Below are 18,834 nucleotides of genomic sequence, written 5' to 3'. Positions count from 1 at the left end.
GATGAAGCTCCAGCAAGGGTCGGGGGTGCCCCTGTCGCAGGGTTTCTGTTCTCACACAGAACTGTGGACAGAGGATTGGAACCTCGGCGAATTAGGGTGTCCCAAAACTCACGTTAGTAATCAAAAACTCCTTAGCAAGCTAGGTACAGTGTCACATTGGATATAACAAACTCTCAATGTTTAGACAATCCAGAATATGAACTTATAGTACCTCAGGATACGTGGAACTCATGAACAGTCGGTCGTTATATATTTCTTAGAAACCAGAACATGGAGTTAAGAAGAACACATGTGTATTTGAAATGTTTATTTACTAATGCCGTCTTCTCAGGCGTAGTATCTTAGATAATACAAGTACACATATTATCAGTAGCAAAATTACCAGCATAGTTACTAGTACATAAAAAGCGAATGGTGATAGTATGTTAACATGCTGTAAATGAATAAGAGTTAGCAACACTTATAAGCAGCCGCGGGCCGTGGAGGGAGTTACGGTGAGGCAGGGAGGCGGGGAGGGGGAGAAGCAGGGTGGAGAATACAAGTACACATATTATCAGTAGCAAAATTACCAGCATAGTTACTAGTACATAAAAAGCGAATGGTGACAGTATGTTAACATGCTGTAAATGAATAAGAGTTAGCAACACTTATAAGCAGCCGTGGGCCGTGGAGGGAGTTACGGTGGGGCAGGGAGGCGGGGAGGGGGAGGGGCAAGGTAGAGAGGGCTCCACCCTGCTTCTCCCCCTCCCCGCCTCCCTGCCTCACCGTAACTCCCTCCACGGCCCGCGGCTGCTTATATCTCACCCTCCCTAATAAACATATTATATTATTTGCTAAGAAGGTCTCTTTGTGTTGGTTTAGGGCGTGCCCATACTTTAGTGTCTTAGATTTGAAGGAATCACATCAGCATACACCAGCTCTCTCTTCATGTGAACCGCATCAACTGTTGTGTATGTGTGTTCGGCAAAGCAATATAAAACCCGCCTCATGCCCAGAATTGGCAGAAGTTGCACTTATGTTATGAGTATGAAGTCGTGGAGATCAGACCTCATAACAATTCTGTATCGTGTTGTTCTTGAAACTTTAGCACTCGCTGTACAGATATAGTTTAACAAGCAAAGCAGATAGTAGAGCAATAACATATTATTCTCATGTAAACCACGATGAACTACTAGGTGGAAAGCTAAAGCAACAACTAAGTGTCGTGTGCAGAAGTTGCAAAAAAGGAAAAATGGCGTTTAAACCGGTAATGAGCCCATGCTAACTTAACACGGTGTAAAGATATCCAGGACCTAGATGACACCTCCCCATGATCCGGAAACGAACTGAATAAGATAATAGAAGTGCCATCTCATGAGAGCAGATTGCAAGTTTATATGTGGACGGTCCGCAAGGTAAAGCATTAAAAACTAGGAAAATGTAATGCTAAAGAAAAATAAAACAGCCAAGTACTTTATCGAGTCTTAAGCCAATAGGCAAGGTAAATAATAAAAACTTGACAAATAAGTCAATGAATTGTCAATGAAATGCTAGTACTCAGCATATCAAACATGAAAATGGTCTATGACATAACTGTGTATGCAAAATAAGCTGCAACAGCCTCCAATAGGAAGTCACCGTCTTCATCCGAAAACAGTTCAGCCATCCAATTTAAAAGCGGAAAAGAACATACGTGCTCTCCCAGCACCGGATCCTCTATCACCATCAGAGGACAGCTCGGTGGGTTTTCAAGAAAGCTCTGTTCCAAGAAAGACTGTGCTGCCGCCAGTAAATTCCAGGGACCAAGTAGTCCATGCATCAATGCCACAGCCATAATCCTTTCGCCAGGACAAACCAACTCGTGAGTAATGATAGGAGTCATCAGCTGATTAAAGTCGACGTCAGGAGAAACCGGTCCGCAGAGACACAAATCAATGGCCCAATCGAAATCACAGGTCAGGCAGTGAAATACAGGCTGGACACAGGTGAAGTAGGAGAATCGAAAAGATAATCCATATGCCGTGCTTAATATCGCCAACGGCATTGTGCCGTAATATTCTAGCATGCGATTGCGGAACAGTGTCAGCAGCTGCAGGGTGGGAGGTTGCATAGGAGGGACATCCATATTTAAAAATGTAAAAAAGCACAAGAGCGTCCGCTGGTAATGCAAGTAAAAATGCCAATCCACGAACCAGAGTGGAGAAAATAGAATGAAAGGAAGCAGGGATGACTCCAAAGATTTTCTCAAATGAAGTCACGAGACCACTGGTAACAACTTTAAAAAAGTGCGCCAGGGTGTTTGTGGAGGATGCGTTAAAGATAGTCGGAACCATCTTGCTGAAATTGAAAGGCAAATCTGAATTGAAAAGGGTCTGCACCTCTGTACGGGTGTTCGCTATGTGAAGCACGAAAGTTTCACGGGCCGAACTCAAGGCCACCTCTCTCTGAGACAAAAGAGCTCTTATTCTTGCCATGCCGTTGAAATCTGTCCCAAGGTTGGTATTTGTGGCCAGATTGAAAACTCCCTATGTTCATGTGTGGGAGGAAATAGAACATTTCTGCAGCAAATAACCCGTTCACTTACTGTTACGATAAAAGGAATACTTTTAATTAACTCAGAACAATCTTCATTATTGAGCATCAAATAACTACCATTTTCCAACAACTTGAACGTGGGGATGATAGCAGGAACTGGCGTGCCTTGCAACACGCAAGCCATATTTGGTCGGTGTTTGTTGCATGAACCGTGTAACTGTATGTGCCTACACATTAGTGAATGATCTGGCGTCTCAGTGCATTCCTCTCCATTCAGATAAACTTCTTGATCATCTTTGAAACATCTGTATGTGTATGGAAGCGACCAGACCTCATGAAGAAAAGCACTACCTAAAGGTTCATAACGACCTATTGGTATATATTTCATACAAAATGAAAACTTATATAAAGCAAAAGGCAGCGTTATTAAACCGTGGATAAGGCACGTTGCCAAAAAACCCGCAATCCTCTGCTGATGATGTCACTGAGCATGTCATGAATGATGTAATATGTGACATCATCAGCAGTGGATTACGGGTAATAGTATCTCTAGTTTACTCCCCTATAGCTGTCTTTCTTTTAACATAAGTGTCTGTTTCCTTCCCTTATACTTACTGTTTTTGGTTCGCTTCTGGTTCGCGTACCGGCGAGCGAACTGGGAAGCGAACTAAGAGAAATAGAGGTTGGCACAGTTCCAAATATTGTACCAATTTTTTAATAACGGGGAGGTAGTTCTGAAAAGAACTTTTTTTTTAATTGTTTTTGTTGTTTTATATTTTTTTTATTTTTTTTCGGAACATTTTTTTACTTTTTTTGAATTTTTCTGAACAGTTTTATATTTTTTTGGGTTTTTCTTGGAGGGGGCAATGAAAACGATTCATTGTAAAGGGCTCAACAGGAGCAACAAAACAAAAAAAGAAGTATTTATTATTTTGGGCGTTTCGTACAAACTTGCATATGATAGTCAATAGCTCTGTTGATCAGAGTGATGCTTTTTTCTCCGTAGGAAATGAATCCATCGCAAAATACGCAGATGTGTTTTACTTCACCAAATTTCATTTGTATATTTGGCACCATCTCCCTGCCCTCTGGTCCCGTTACTTCCGGCACAACAGATCTTCTGGCCATAATAGGGAGATTATCTAGGTCGTTCCGAAACTGTGCAGCACTGTAGTTGTTAGGATGCCACCTAGTCATATGGCGATGCATTGTGTAGTTTCCGAAACTGTATTTTTTCTCGGTTCCTCTGGACAGTCTATCTTGACATATAAGGCAAGTTACGTATCTTGCATTTACTTTTTTCTGACCTTTGGGAATTTTAAAAAATTGCCAAATGAAGTTTTCTTTCCGGTGAGACGTCCTGGGCTGCTCAGGCAAAAACTGCCTCTCTTCGTGCTCGTCGTCCTGTTCCTCTTCTTCCTCTTCTTGTTGAATTATAACTTGAGCAGGTGGTCCACTCTTCCTTGGATGTGGTGGAGGTGGTGGGGAAGCACCAGCTGAAGCTACTAAAGAAGCCATTGCTCAGTGATCACAAAGGGTCTTTCTCTCACAATGATGAAAGTCAGAGTGAGGAAAGAAGGAGGGATTTTCATCATTTGGGAAAAACAAGAGTTCTCAACCAATCAAAAGTGTTCATTTTAGATTATATGACCTAGTCTTACATCATTAGGAAACCAAAAGTGAAATGAACCAATGAAAAGTGTTATTACCAAGTCACATGACTTGCTGTGTTTACGTTAAGCGCTTTGCAGGGCCTCCCGGTTTGCTTCCAGAAACCTGCGCTTTGCGACTCGCTTCGCGTACCAGTTCGCTAACGTAGCACGTCATATGACGTATCACGCGACAACGTGAAACGTCATGCGGACGGGAGGCGTCACGATGTTGTTTTCTAACGCGGCACTTGCGGTAAAGAAACGTTTACCGGCTCGCGGTCTATTTCGCGGCATCAAGGTCAGCTAACGGGAAGCTTCCCGATTCGCGAAGCGGGAACGAAGAAAAAAAAATATTTAAAAAAAAATTATTCATAAACATATAAAATATATTTTTGGATTTAAAGAAGAATACATTTTACAGCTACAGATATTATCTGTTAAAAAACCAATGAAATTCACAGAAAAAACCATAGGTTATAGACCATATATAGTTAGGAATTAGCATTTACAAAACCTTGAAAATTCACTGAAAAAACCATAGGTTATAGACCATATATAGTTAGGAATTAGCATTTAGAAAACCTTATTTTACTCACACAAAACCATTGAAATTCCATATATAGTTAGTTGCACTAACTATATATCGCGCACCCGCAATCCACTGCTGATGATGTCACATATTACATCATTCATGACATGGTCCGTGACATCACTGATGACATCACTGATGACATCTCAAATGACATCACTGATGACATCACTGATGACATCTCATTTGACATCAATGACCACATCACTGATGATATCATTCATGTGACAATACAATGCATCTCCTCACATTTTAATATAACCTCTGTTTCACCCAGTGTTAAAAAGAGAGTATAATTTTTGAAACCATTGACACACCAATACTAGTTACTACATACGCACTCACTGATTGCTACGTCTACACACACCTTCACTCATTCACCCATACAATCATTCATACATACAATCACTCATCTTTACAACACTATCATATGCACTCATACACCTATACAGACACTCACAGTCTGCCACTCATCCATGGAGTTACTCACACACCTAGTCAGTCCTGTAAAGAATCAATGACACTTCCATTTTCTTGTCTATACAGTTAAACATAGAGCACCTTACATTTTCAAACATATACTAACACATACTTACCTTCTTATACAATCATTGATACAAGTACAGATTGATCTGCACAGAGTCACACACCTCCCAGCTAGCCACACACACACTCAGTCTCCCATACAAATACTTGGGCAATCAATCAATAACCCATATAGTTACTCATATAGCTACTGATCAACACATGCAGCAGTTTACAGAACAACAGACATAATGATGCACAAATTAAGACAGTTTAGTCACTAACCCATGCAGTCAGTGAGACACATTTAATCACTCACTCATACAGTCAGTCATGCACCTACTAAATCCTTCGTCCAGACACTTACACATCCACTCATTCTTCAATATGTAAGACATATTTAAACTTTATAGAAACAAAAAATCACTGGATGTTGTTATCAGTGATGTCATCAGTGATGTCATTTGAGATGTCATCAGTGATGTCATCAGTGATGTCACTGACCATGTCATGAATGATGTAATATGTGACATCATCAGCAGTGGATTGTGGGTGCGCGATATATAGTTAGTGCAACTAACTATATATGGAATTTCAATGGTTTTGTGTGAGTAAAATAAGGTTTTCTAAATGCTAATTCCTAACTATATATGGTCTATAACCTATGGTTTTTTCAGTGAATATATATATATATATATCAGAAAACCACGGGTGGCGTTCTTCTGCCGCTTCCACAGCGGGCGCTCGACAGGGTCGCCAAACCTTAAATGTTCCAATCCTGGCGTTATCCTTATACACAAAGACACCAGAGTCGAGGCCCTTATCAAGTATTCAGTGCTTGGGTTTATTTGGCAAAAACAAATAGCCCCTACGCGTTTCGAGGTAAGCCTACCTCTTGCTCACGGGTGGAGTACAAATGCAAACGCCATTCTTTTAAAGTGAAACCAGTACATTCAGTCATGTACCACGTGTGACAGACATAAAAGACACACTATAAGGCAACAATGTTTCTGTTCGTGCATGTATCGTTTCTACATTGTTTCCAGCATGTAAACAAATTAAACATAAACAGTAAGTAAATGCATGCACATTGCTGGTGATTGCTATCAAGTGAGTTATCAAAACGATAAGGTTTTTAGGCATATCACCGTAAATAAAATCAAATTTGGAGTCAAATTCAAACTTGCCCAAGTGGGCTTGTGCCGTCAGATACAAAGTTCATGTTGTGGAACAAAACATCACAGTTTCGCCCCAGTGGGCATACAGTCCAGTACCTGTAACAAGAAACAATACAGTTTGAGCCTGCGTGTCCTAAAAATTTGTGCTAATACCAGTGCATGTTAAAATCCTATTACTTTAAAAGTTGCAGTCTAAACAGAGAAGCATCAACAAATAACTCATATATGAATCAAGATCACACACCATCAAAGAACACATGGGTTATTAGAATTATTCATAAAGATGGACAGCTAATTCTTCCCCAAGGTTATGACCAACGGGTTGGATGGTATTATATTTAATTATATACTTGGACTCCAATTTCCTGAGATCAAGCCATCGATTGCCTCCTCTTTCTTTGCTCGCCACACAGTCCAACACCGTAAATTGTAACAAATTAGGGTTTTGGTTATGTACTGCGGCAAAGTGTCTCGCCACAGGATATTGATGATTAATGTTTTTTATGGCCCTAAGATGTTCGAGGACTCGCAGTTTTGCTTGTTTGGTGGTGCAACCAATATAAAATTTGTCGCAAGGGCAATATAACGCATATATAGCGTATTCGGTGGTACCACTTAAATGTTTGGTGATTTTATGTGCCTCCTGTTCTTGAGAGATTTTTAATGATTTACAATTTTTGCTGTTTTTACACGCTTTACATCTTTTACATGGAAAAAATCCCTGTATTGCGTTGGGTTTCGGACATTGTCTGATTAATGTTGTACTTAGAGTGTCCCTCAATGATTTGGCTTTTTTATATGTTACTGAGGGTGTATCGTGTATAACCTCACGTAAATCTGTATCCAATTTGAGAACATCCCAAAATTCATTATTTCCTTTTCTCTCTCATAATTATCAGCTGTACTGCAGTTACGCTTGGCCCTGATTAGTTCTCCAAGCGGTATACTGCGTATAAGTGTAGTTGGATGACAGCTCTCAGCGTTATACTTATTGCCTAAGTTACATAAAGACAGTCAAACACCACCTGGGAGACCAATAGTCTCCTCGGTAGGTAGTTTACTGGAAAACACCTCCAGGTACATTGATCATTTTTTGCAGCCTTTAGTACAGGCTTTACCGTCTTATGTGAGGGATACATCAGATTTTTTTAGATTAATTAACAATTTCACTTGGAGACCTGATTACTGGTTGATCAGTTTCGATGTGATCAGTCTATATACCAGCATACCACAAAGTCTGGGGATAGAGGCGTGTAAATACTTTCTCAAGAATCGCTCCATCTCCCATTTGGTACATACCAATATGCTTCTTGATATGATGCAAATATGCCTTACAAATAACTTTTTCATATTTGATAAAAATATGTACAGGCAGATCCGTGGGACGGCGATGGGTACTTGCTTTGCCCCCAGTTTCGCAGGGTTGTACCTGGGCTGGTGGGAGGAGCTGGTGGTGAAGAACATCTCCCACTTCAGTACCCACGCCGTCCTTTGGATACGGTACATTGATGACATTTTCTGTGTCTGGCAGGGCACTCAGAGTCAAGCCAAGGAATTTGAGACTATTATTAACAATAATAATCTCAATTTGCAATTCACTTGTCAAATGAGCCAAAGACAACTTGAATTTTTGGATGTTAACCTGGTAGTAAAGGAGGGGGTTCTTACAAGCTCCTTATTTCGTAAAAAAACTGCTGGGAATAGTCTCCTACACGCTGAGAGCTGTCATCCAACTACACTTATACGCAGTATACCGCTTGGAGAACTAATCAGGGCCAAGCGTAACTGCAGTACAGCTGATAATTACGAGAGAGAAAAGGAAATAATGAAAAAAAAGATTTTTGGAAAGGGGATACTCCAAGAAAATCATAAAACAGGCTGAAAATAGAGTTGCTCAGAGTGTCAGGGGAGTCCTCCTGATCCCAAAACAACGTCTGAAAGAAGACAAAATTCGCTTTATAACCAATTATGACTGTCAGTCATGGGAGGTGAGACGTAGTCTGCACAAATTTTGGGATGTTCTCAAATTGGATACAGATTTACGTGAGGTTATACACGATACACCCTCAGTAACATATAAAAAAGCCAAATCATTGAGGGACACTCTAAGTACAACATTAATCAGACAATGTCCGAAACCCAACGCAATACAGGGATTTTTTCCATGTAAAAGATGTAAAGCGTGTAAAAACAGAAAAAATTGTAAATCATTAAAAATCTCTCAACAACAGGAGGCACATAAAATCACCAAACATTTAAGTTGTACCACCGAATACGCTATATATGCGTTATATTGCCCTTGCGACAAATTTTATATTGGTTGCACCACCAAACAAGCAAAACTGCGAGTCCTCGAACATCTTAGGGCCATAAAAAACCATTGATCATCAATATCCTGTGGCGAGACACTTTGCCGCAGTACATAACCAAAACCCTAATTTGTTACAATTTACGGTGTTGGACTGTGTGGCGAGCAAAGAAAGAGGAGGCAATCGATGGCTTGATCTCAGGAAATTGGAGTCCAAGTATATAATTAAATATAATACCATCCAACCCGTTGGTCATAACCTTGGGGAAGAATTAGCTGTCCATCTTCATGAATAATTCTAATAACCCATGTGTTCTTTGATGGTGTGTGATCTTGATTCATATATGAGTTATTTGTTGTTGCTTCTCTGTTTAGACTGCAACTTTTAAAGTAATAGGATTTTAACATGCACTGGTATTTGCACAATTTTTTAGGACACGCAGGCTCAAACTGTATTGTTTCTTGTTACAGGTACTGGACTGTATGCCCACTGGGGCGAAACTGTGATGTTTTGTTCCACAACATGAACTTTGTATCTGACGGCACAAGCCCACTTGGGCAAGATTGAATTTGACTCCAAATTTGATTTTATTTACGCTGATATGCCTAAAAACCTTATCGTTTTGATAACTCACTTGATAGCAATCACCAGCAATGTGCATGCATTTACTTACTGTTTATGTTTAATTTGTTTACATGCTGGAAACAATGTAGAAACGATACATGCACGAACAGAAACATTGTTGCCTTATAGTGTGTCTTTTATGTCTGTCACACGTGGTACATGACTGAATGTACTGGTTTCACTTTAAAAGAATGGCGTTTGCATTTGTACTCCACCCGTGAGCAAGAGGTAGGCTTACCTTGAAACGCGTAGGGGCTATTTGTTTTTGCCAAATAAACCCAAGCACTGAATACTTGATAAGGGCCTCGACTCTGGTGTTTTGTGTATAAGGATAACGCCAGGATTGGAACATATAATATATATATATATATATATATATATATATATATATATATATATATATATATATATATATATATATATATATATATTCACTGAAAAAACCATAGGTTTCACACCAGTTATAGTTAGGAATTAGCATTTAAAAAACCTATTAAATTCACTGAAAAAACCATAGGTTTCACACCAGTTATATGTCATGAGTGATGTCACTGACCATGTCATGAGTGATGTAATATGTGACGTCATCAGCAGTGCAGTGCACGCGCAAGTTATAGTGAGTCCAACTAACTATAACGTGGGAATTTCAATGGTTTTATGTGAGTAAAATGTCCACCTAACTATAACTGGTGTGAAACCTATGGTTTTTTCAGTGAATTTATATATATATATATATATATATATATATATATATATTACCTACTGGCGGTCGCCAGTAGGTATATATAGTTAGGATTTTTTCTCTATGGGTTTGAAAATTCTATGTCTAATAACTTTGGCGTTTGTGGACGGAATTGGCTGAAATTTTCAGGAAAATGGCACATTTTGTTTCTGAGCAGCCCCTGAAAATTTTGGGGGGGTTCGTCAAGGGGGGGCCGAGAAAAAAGGGGGGTCCCAAAACACGTTTTTCCCATGTTAATTTCCATAGGGCGGTTGGCCTCACTTTTAGCCCGAACGGCTGAATGGATTTGCACGAAACTTGGCAAAATTGTAGGGACTGGTAGCCCGATGTGCCTTCTGTAGGTCTCAATATATGTGCTCCAGTGGATTTTGAGAAATTAACGTTTAAAAAAAGATATATATCTGTAACAGCGGACCGGGCAGCGCTCTGGTTCGCGGACTTTTCGCGCAACGGAGCTTTGTGAAGCGAAGCTGATTGGTTCTCCGGCGTCTGTCAACATTCCAAACAGTCCGTAGCGGCCGCCATCTTGTCTCTCGGTAGGATCGAGAGACAAGAGGAGGTCAAAACAAAGGGGGAAATAACTATAAGGGGGCATAGTAGATCCTCGCTGACCCCCTAGGTTTGATGTGGAGGTTTTAAAAGGGCCCCGCGGGGCAAAAAAAAATAATATTAATAATAATCGAACGGCTGAATGGATTTGCACGAAACTTGGCAAAATATTAGGGACTGGTAGCCCGATGTGCCTTTGCTAGGTCTCAATATATGTGCTCCAGTGGATTTTGAGAAATTAACGTTCAAAAAAAGATATATATCTGTAACAGCGCTCCGCTTCGCGTAACGGAGGTTTGCGAAGCTGATTGGTCATTCTGTCACTGGGCTATAGTTGGGCTACATCTGGCTGATATTTGGGCTACATTTGTTTTTTTGTGTGTCTGGCGGCCATCTTTGGGCTACATTGGGCTACATTGGGCTTCATTGGGCTACATTCGGCTAATTAGCAAATAGCTCATCGCAAACTAGGAATGGTAAAGAATCGCTATTTATTCCTTAAAGTTCGCTATTTAGGAAATGCAAAAAACTTTGATGATACATATGGCGGTTCATCTCTAACAAGATAAGAAGCATAGGGATACATTTATGATGACTGGCGCATCACCAGGGATGTGTTAGTCATTCTGTGCCGCTGTTCCGTCACCTATGGTGTGCTGCATTTACAATGCGGCGCATCATGGGGCAAAAACAGCACAGATGCGTGATGTATCTGTGCCGTAAAGGTGGCGCATTGCTGGAGTTGTATCGCAAGTGTGATGAAGCTCCAGCAAGGGTCGGGGGTGCCCCTGTCGCAGGGTTTCTGTTCTCACACAGAACTGTGGACAGAGGATTGGAACCTCGGCGAATGCATTGCTGGAGTTGTATCGCAAGTGTGATGAAGCTCCAGCAAGGGTCGGGGGTGCCCCTGTCGCAGGGTTTCTGTTCTCACACAGAACTGTGGACAGAGGATTGGAACCTCGGCGAATTAGGGTGTCCCAAAACTCACGTTAGTAATCAAAAACTCCTTAGCAAGCTAGGTACAGTGTCACATTGGATATAACAAACTCTCAATGTTTAGACAATCCAGAATATGAACTTATAGTACCTCAGGATACGTGGAACTCATGAACAGTCGGTCGTTATAGATTTCTTAGAAACCAGAACATGGAGTTAAGAAGAACAGATGTGTATTTGAAATGTTTATTTACTAATGCCGTCTTCTCAGGCGTAGTACCTTAGATAATAAAAGTACACATATTATCAGTAGCAAAATTACCAGCATAGTTACTAGTACATAAAAAGTGAATGATGATAGTATGTTAACATGCTGTAAATGAATAAGAGTTAGCAACACTTATAAGCAGCCGCGGGACGTGGAGGGAGTTACGGTGAGGCAGGGAGGCGGGGAGGGGGAGAAGCAGGGTGGAGAATACAAGTACACATATTATCAGTAGCAAAATTACCAGCATAGTTACTAGTACATAAAAAGCGAATGGTGACAGTATGTTAACATGCTGTAAATTAATAAGAGTTAGCAACACTTATAAGCAGCCGCGGGCCGTGGAGGGAGTTACGGTGGGGCAGGGAGGCGGGGAAGGGGAGGGGCAAGGTAGAGAGGGCTCCACCCTGCTTCTCCCCCTCCCCGCCTCCCTGCCCCATCGTAACTCCCTCCACGGCCCGCGGCTGCTTATATCTCACCCTCCCTAATACACATATTATATTATTTGCTAAGAAGGTCTCTTTGTGTTGGTTTAGGGCGTGCCCATACTTTAGTGTCTTAGATTTGAAGGAATCACATCAGCATACACCAGCTCTCTCTTCATGTGAACCGCATCAACTGTTGTGTATGTGTGTTCGGCAAAGCAATATAAAACCCGCCTCATGCCCAGAATTGGCAGAAGTTGCACTTATGTTATGAGTATGAAGTCGTGGAGATCAGACCTCATAACAATTCTGTATCGTGTTGTTCTTGAAACTTTAGCACTCGCTGTACAGATATAGTTTAACAAGTAAAGCAGATAGTAGACCAATAACATATTATTCTCATGTAAACCACGATGAACTACTAGGTGGAAAGCTAAAGCAACAACTAAGTGTCGTGTGCAGAAGTTGCAAAAAAGGAAAAATGGCGTTTAAACCGGTAATGAGCCCATGCTAACTTAACACGGTGTAAAGATATCCAGGACCTAGATGACACCTCCTCATGATCCGGAAACGAACTGAATAAGATAATAGAAGTGCCATCTCATGAGAGCAGATTGCAAGTTTATATGTGGACGGTCCGCAAGGTAAAGCATTAAAAACTAGGAAAATTTAATGCTAAAGAAAAATAAAACAGCCAAGTACTTTATCGAGTCTTAAGCCAATAGGCAAGGTAAATAATAAAAACTTGACAAATAAGTCAATGAATTGTCAATGAAATGCTAGTACTCAGCATATCAAACATGAAAAAGGTCTATGACATAACTGTGTATGCAAAATAAGCTGCAACAGCCTCCAATAGGAAGTCACCGTCTTCATCCGAAAACAGTTCAGCCATCCAATTTAAAAGCGGAAAAGAACATACGTGCTCTCCCAGCACCGGATCCTCTATCACCATCAGAGGACAGCTCGGTGGGTTTTCAAGAAAGCTCTGTTCCAAGAAAGACTGTGCTGCCGCCAGTAAATTCCAGGGACCAAGTAGTCCATGCATCAATGCCACAGCCATAATCCTTTCGCCAGGACAAACCAACTCGTGAGTAATGATAGGAGTCATCAGCTGATTAAAGTCGACGTCAGGAGAAACCGGTCCGCAGAGACACAAATCAATGGCCCAATCGAAATCACAGGTCAGGCAGTGAAATACAGGCTGGACACAGGTGAAGTAGGAGAATCGAAAAGATAATCCATATGCCGTGCTTAATATCGCCAACGGCATTGTGCCATAATATTCTAGCATGCGATTGCGGAACAGTGTCAGCAGCTGCAGGGTGGGAGGTTGCATAGGAGGGACATCCATATTTAAAAATGTAAAAAAGCACAAGAGCGTCCGCTGGTAATGCAAGTAAAAATGCCAATCCACGAACCAGAGTGCAGAAAATAGAATGAAAGGAAGCAGGGATGACTCCAAAGATTTTCTCAAATGAAGTCACGAGACCACTGGTAACAACTTTAAAAAAGTGCGCCAGGGACTTTGTGGAGGATGCGTTAAAGATAGTCGGAAACATGTTGCTGAAATTGAAAGGCAAATCTTAATTGAAAAGGGTGTGCACCTCTGTACGGGTGTTCGCTATGTGAAGTACAAAAGTTTCACGGGCCGAACTCAAGGCCACCTCTCTCTGAGACAAAAGAGCTCTTATTCTTGCCATGCCGTTGAAACGTGTCCCAAGGTTGGTATTTGTGGCCAGATTGAAAACTCCCTATGTTCATGTGTGGGAGGAAATAGAATATTTCTGCAGCAAATAACCCGTTCACTTACTGTTACGATAAAAGGAATACTTTTAATTAACTCAGAACAATCTTCATTATTGAGCATCAAATAACTACCATTTTCCAACAACTTGAACGTGGGGATGATAGCAGGAACTGGCGTGCCTTGCAACACGCAAGCCATATTTGGTCGGTGTTTGTTGCATGAACCGTGTAACTGTATGTGCCTACACATTAGTGAATGATCTGGCGTCTCAGTGCATTCCTCTCCATTCAGATAAACTTCTTGATCATCTTTGAAACATGTGTATGTGTATGGAAGCGACCAGACCTCATGAAGAAAAGCACTACCTAAAGGTTCATAACGACCTATTGGTATATATTTCATACAATTTGAAAACTTATATAAAGCAAAAGGCAGCGTTATTAAACCGTGGATAAGGCATGTTGCCAAAAAACCCGCAATCCTCTGCTGATGATGTCACTGAGCATGTCATGAATGATGTAATATGTGACATCATCAGCAGTGGATTACGGGTAATGGTATCTCTAGTTTACTCCCTTATAGCTGTCTTTCTTTTAACATAAGTGTCTGTTTCCTTCCCTTATACTTACTGTTTTTGGTTCGCTTCCGGTTCGCGTACCGGCGAGCGAACTGGGAAGCGAACTAAGAGAAATAGAGGTTGGCACAGTTCCAAATATTGTACCAATTTTTTAATAACGGGGAGGTAGTTCTGAAAAGAACTTTTTTTTTTATTTTTCTGAACATTTTTTTACTGTTTTTGAATTTTTCGGAACAGTTTTATATTTTTTGGGGTTTTTCTTGGAGGGGGCAATGAAAACGATTCATTGTAAAGGGCTCAACAGGAGCAACAAAACAAAAAAAAGAAGTATTTATTATTTTGGGCGTTTCGGACAAACTTGCATATGATAGTCAATAGCTCTGTTGATCAGAGTGATGCTTTTTTGTCCGTAGGAAATGAATCCATCGCAAAATTCGCAGATGTGTTTTACATCACCAAATCTCATTTGTATATTTGGCACCATCTCCCTGCCCTCTGGTCCCGTTACTTCCGGTACAACAGATCTTCTGGCCATAATAGGGAGATTATCTAGGTCGTTCCGAAACTGTGCAGCACTGTAGTTGTTAGGATGCCACCTAGTCATATGGCGATGCATTGTGTAGTTTCCGAAACTGTATTTTTTGTCGGTCCCTCTGGACAGTCTATCTTGACATATAAGGCAAGTTACGTATCTTGCATTTACTTTTTTCTGACCTTTGGGAATTTTAAAAAATTGCCAAATGAAGTTTTCTTTCCGGTGAGACGTCCTGGGCTGCTCAGGCAAAAACTGCCTCTCTTCGTGCTCGTCCTCCTGTTCCTCTTCTTCTTCTTCTTGTTGAATTATAACTTGAGCAGGTGGTCCACTCTTCCTTGGATGTGGTGGAGGTGGTGGGGAAGCACCAGCTGAAGCTACTAAAGAAGCCATTGCTCAGTGATCACAAAGGGTCTTTCTCTCACAATGATGAAAGTCAGAGTGAGGAAAGAAGGAGGGATTTTCATCATTTGGGAAAAACAAGAGTTCTCAACCAATCAAAAGTGTTCATTTTAGATTATATGACCTAGTCTTACATCATTAGGAAACCAAAAGTGAAATGAACCAATGAAAAGTGTTATTACCAAGTCACATGACTTGCTGTGTTTACGTTAAGCGCTTTGCAGGGCCTCCCGGTTTGCTTCCAGAAACCTGCGCTTTGCGACTCGCTTCGCGTACCAGTTCGCTAACGTAGCACGTCATATGACGTATCACGCGACAACGTGAAACGTCATGCGGACGGGAGGCGTCACGATGTTGTTTTCTAACGCGGCACTTGCGGTAAAGAAACGTTTACCGGCTCGCGGTCTATTTCGCGGCATCAAGGTCAGCTAACGGGAAGCTTCCCGATTCGCGAAGCGGGAACGAAGAAAAAAAAATATTTAAAAAAAAATTATTCATAAACATATAAAATATATTTTTGGATTTAAAGAAGAATACATTTTACAGCTACAGATATTAGCTGTTAAAAAACCAATGAAATTCACAGAAAAAACCATAGGTTATAGACCATATATAGTTAGGAATTAGCATTTACAAAACCTTGAAAATTCACTGAAAAAACCATAGGTTATAGACCATATATAGTTAGGAATTAGCATTTAGAAAACCTTATTTTACTCACACAAAACCATTGAAATTCCATATATAGTTAGTTGCACTAACTATATATCGCGCACCCGCAATCCACTGCTGATGATGTCACATATTACATCATTCATGACATGGAGGTAGACTGACTGCCATCTGACCTGTTCCCTGTTTCACTTTCTGCTAAAATAAACTGCCTGGTAGGAAATATGAAGACTCCACTTAAAACTTCTAATCCCCTAGTGGTCATTTCTCCTAATATCACTTGCACAACGAACTTAAAATACTTAGTCAGCCCTAAAGCAAGCCATGCTCTGTCCTCCCTAGTAGACGAGGCAGGTATCTCTTGCTTACCAACAGCTTGTAAACCTCATGTATCACCTGTAACTCCAAGAACGAACCCTGTGTTAAGGGACAACCTAGATCTGTGCTCTCCATTTGCTATAACACCTACATCAAACTTAGCACACTATGCCCCTAACACAATCAAGATACTGTCCTGGAATCTCGCAGGTTTGGCCTCAAAAATTATTGACCCGTCGTGGGAAATTTTTGTCAAAAATTATACCATACTGTGCTTCCAAGAAACATGGCTAATAGAAAACATCATCTTTATTGAGGGCTACCAAAGTTTCTTTGTTCCCGCATCTCCCTCCACCAGCGGCAGAGCAAAGGGGGGATTGGCAATATTCATTAGTCTGTCTCTTAAAATGCAGATCAACCAAGCACAGCTGGATAACAGGAACATGCAGGTACTGTCTCTCAGAAGGGGCAAGAAAGCTATAACTCTAATAAACTTCTACAATTCTGTCGCAAATTCAAACGATTGTAACCTTGTTAGACTTGAAAGTTACCTAAATGAATTTGGTTCAAAACTACCACAGGATAAAATCCTTCTTGGTGACTTTAATACACACATTTGCAGTAATCCTCTCTCAACCATCTTGGGATCCTTGGGCTGCGGACTCAGAACAGGTCCCCACTTCACACACTGCCAGCGAGGAACTAAACTAAACACTCTAACGGATACCATGAACTTGACCATGGCACTATCTATGAAAGACGACTCTTTCTCCTTCAAAGTTCCAACCTACAAAGGATCTGAGTCAGGGTCTTTTATAGATCATATTCTCCTTTCTGCTGGTGTTGCCCAACAGGTTTTAAACTTTGACATTATTGAGAGCATCCATAGTGATCACAATCCTTTGCACCTTGAATTGCAATGCGGCCCCTCAGTGCTCCATAAAAACATTAAGGACCCTGGGGCTCTTAAGTTGGTCAACAATAACCGCCGCTTAAAGTGGAACCTGGTAAACAGCGACAACTTGTATGAGGATGTTGCTTTATATTGTGAACATGAACTTAAGCTCTGTGCCTCAAATTCTGCTTCTCCAGAATCTATTTTATCCGCCTTTGCGGTTGTGTCCAAAAGAATAGAGCAACTACTGACGGTAACAACCAAAGGATCTTTTGCTCAACACCCTCGCTGGTTTGATCATGCTTGTTCCTCTGCAAACCGCAAATTAAAAGCTGCTCTTAAAAACAAACCGAGTGACTCTGCACTTATTAAGGCCCTTCGAACAGACTACAAAAAGGCCCTTGCCTCACGCAAGAAGTCAATTAAAACTAAAACATGGGAATCTTTGCTCGACCCCTCTACTCTGGGCAACAGTTCAAAATTCGGGAGCATAATAAATAAACCACTTTTTGACAACCCAAATGATGAGAGTCTCGGTACAGTTATACCGGAGGATGACTGGATCACTCACTTTGGAGCTATCTTCAAGAGCGACGCCCCACAGTCTCCAGAACCATTTCATCTACCTGTAAGCAACCCGCTACAATTCTCGACTAAAGAAATTGAATTAGGGATACTTGGTCTCTCCAGTAACAAAGCCCCGGGCCCTGACGGTCTTCCACCTGACCTATTCAAATCTAACATCACTTTATGGGCTCCCATTCTTACATCTGTCATCAATGCCGGGGTCGAAGTAGGGGCTCCTAAATCTTGGGGAGCTTCTACTATCGTCCCTGTTTACAAAAAGGGGGACAGAACAAAAGCGGCCTGCTATAGACCAATCTCCTTGATAAACTCTGTTGCGAAGGTAGTGGGTGGGATTCTACTAAAGAGGCTGAATGCATGGGCCAATCAACACAACATAATGACCCCTGCACAATATGGATTCAGACCAGGACACGCAACAACCACACAGTGTCTGAATCTGTATCTAATTAGTGGTAAATACACCCAAGCAAGAGAGGGAACTTTGTATATGGCCTTTATGGACCTTTCCTCTGCTTTTGACTGTGTCGATAGGAGCAAACTATGGGAAGTCCTGCAAAAAATGGGCGTAGAAAATAATTTGATCAATTTTCTGGCTGATCTACACAACGACACCCGTGCTAATGTGCGTTTTACAAGAGACATGAAAGTAACGAGAGATTTTAAAATCAACCGAGGAGTCAGGCAGGGCTGTATATTAGCACCTTTTCTTTTTAACTTATATATTAATGGACTTGAAGATCACCTGATAAAAACAGACACGGATTACCCTCGAATTGGCAAAACAGGCGTACC

Source organism: Lissotriton helveticus, chromosome 4_1 (genome assembly GCF_964261635.1).
Source record: "Lissotriton helveticus chromosome 4_1, aLisHel1.1, whole genome shotgun sequence".
Classification (NCBI taxonomy): domain Eukaryota; kingdom Metazoa; phylum Chordata; class Amphibia; order Caudata; family Salamandridae; genus Lissotriton; species Lissotriton helveticus.
The sequence above is the reverse complement of the archived record's forward strand: the minus strand, read 5'-3'. Positions refer to the sequence as shown.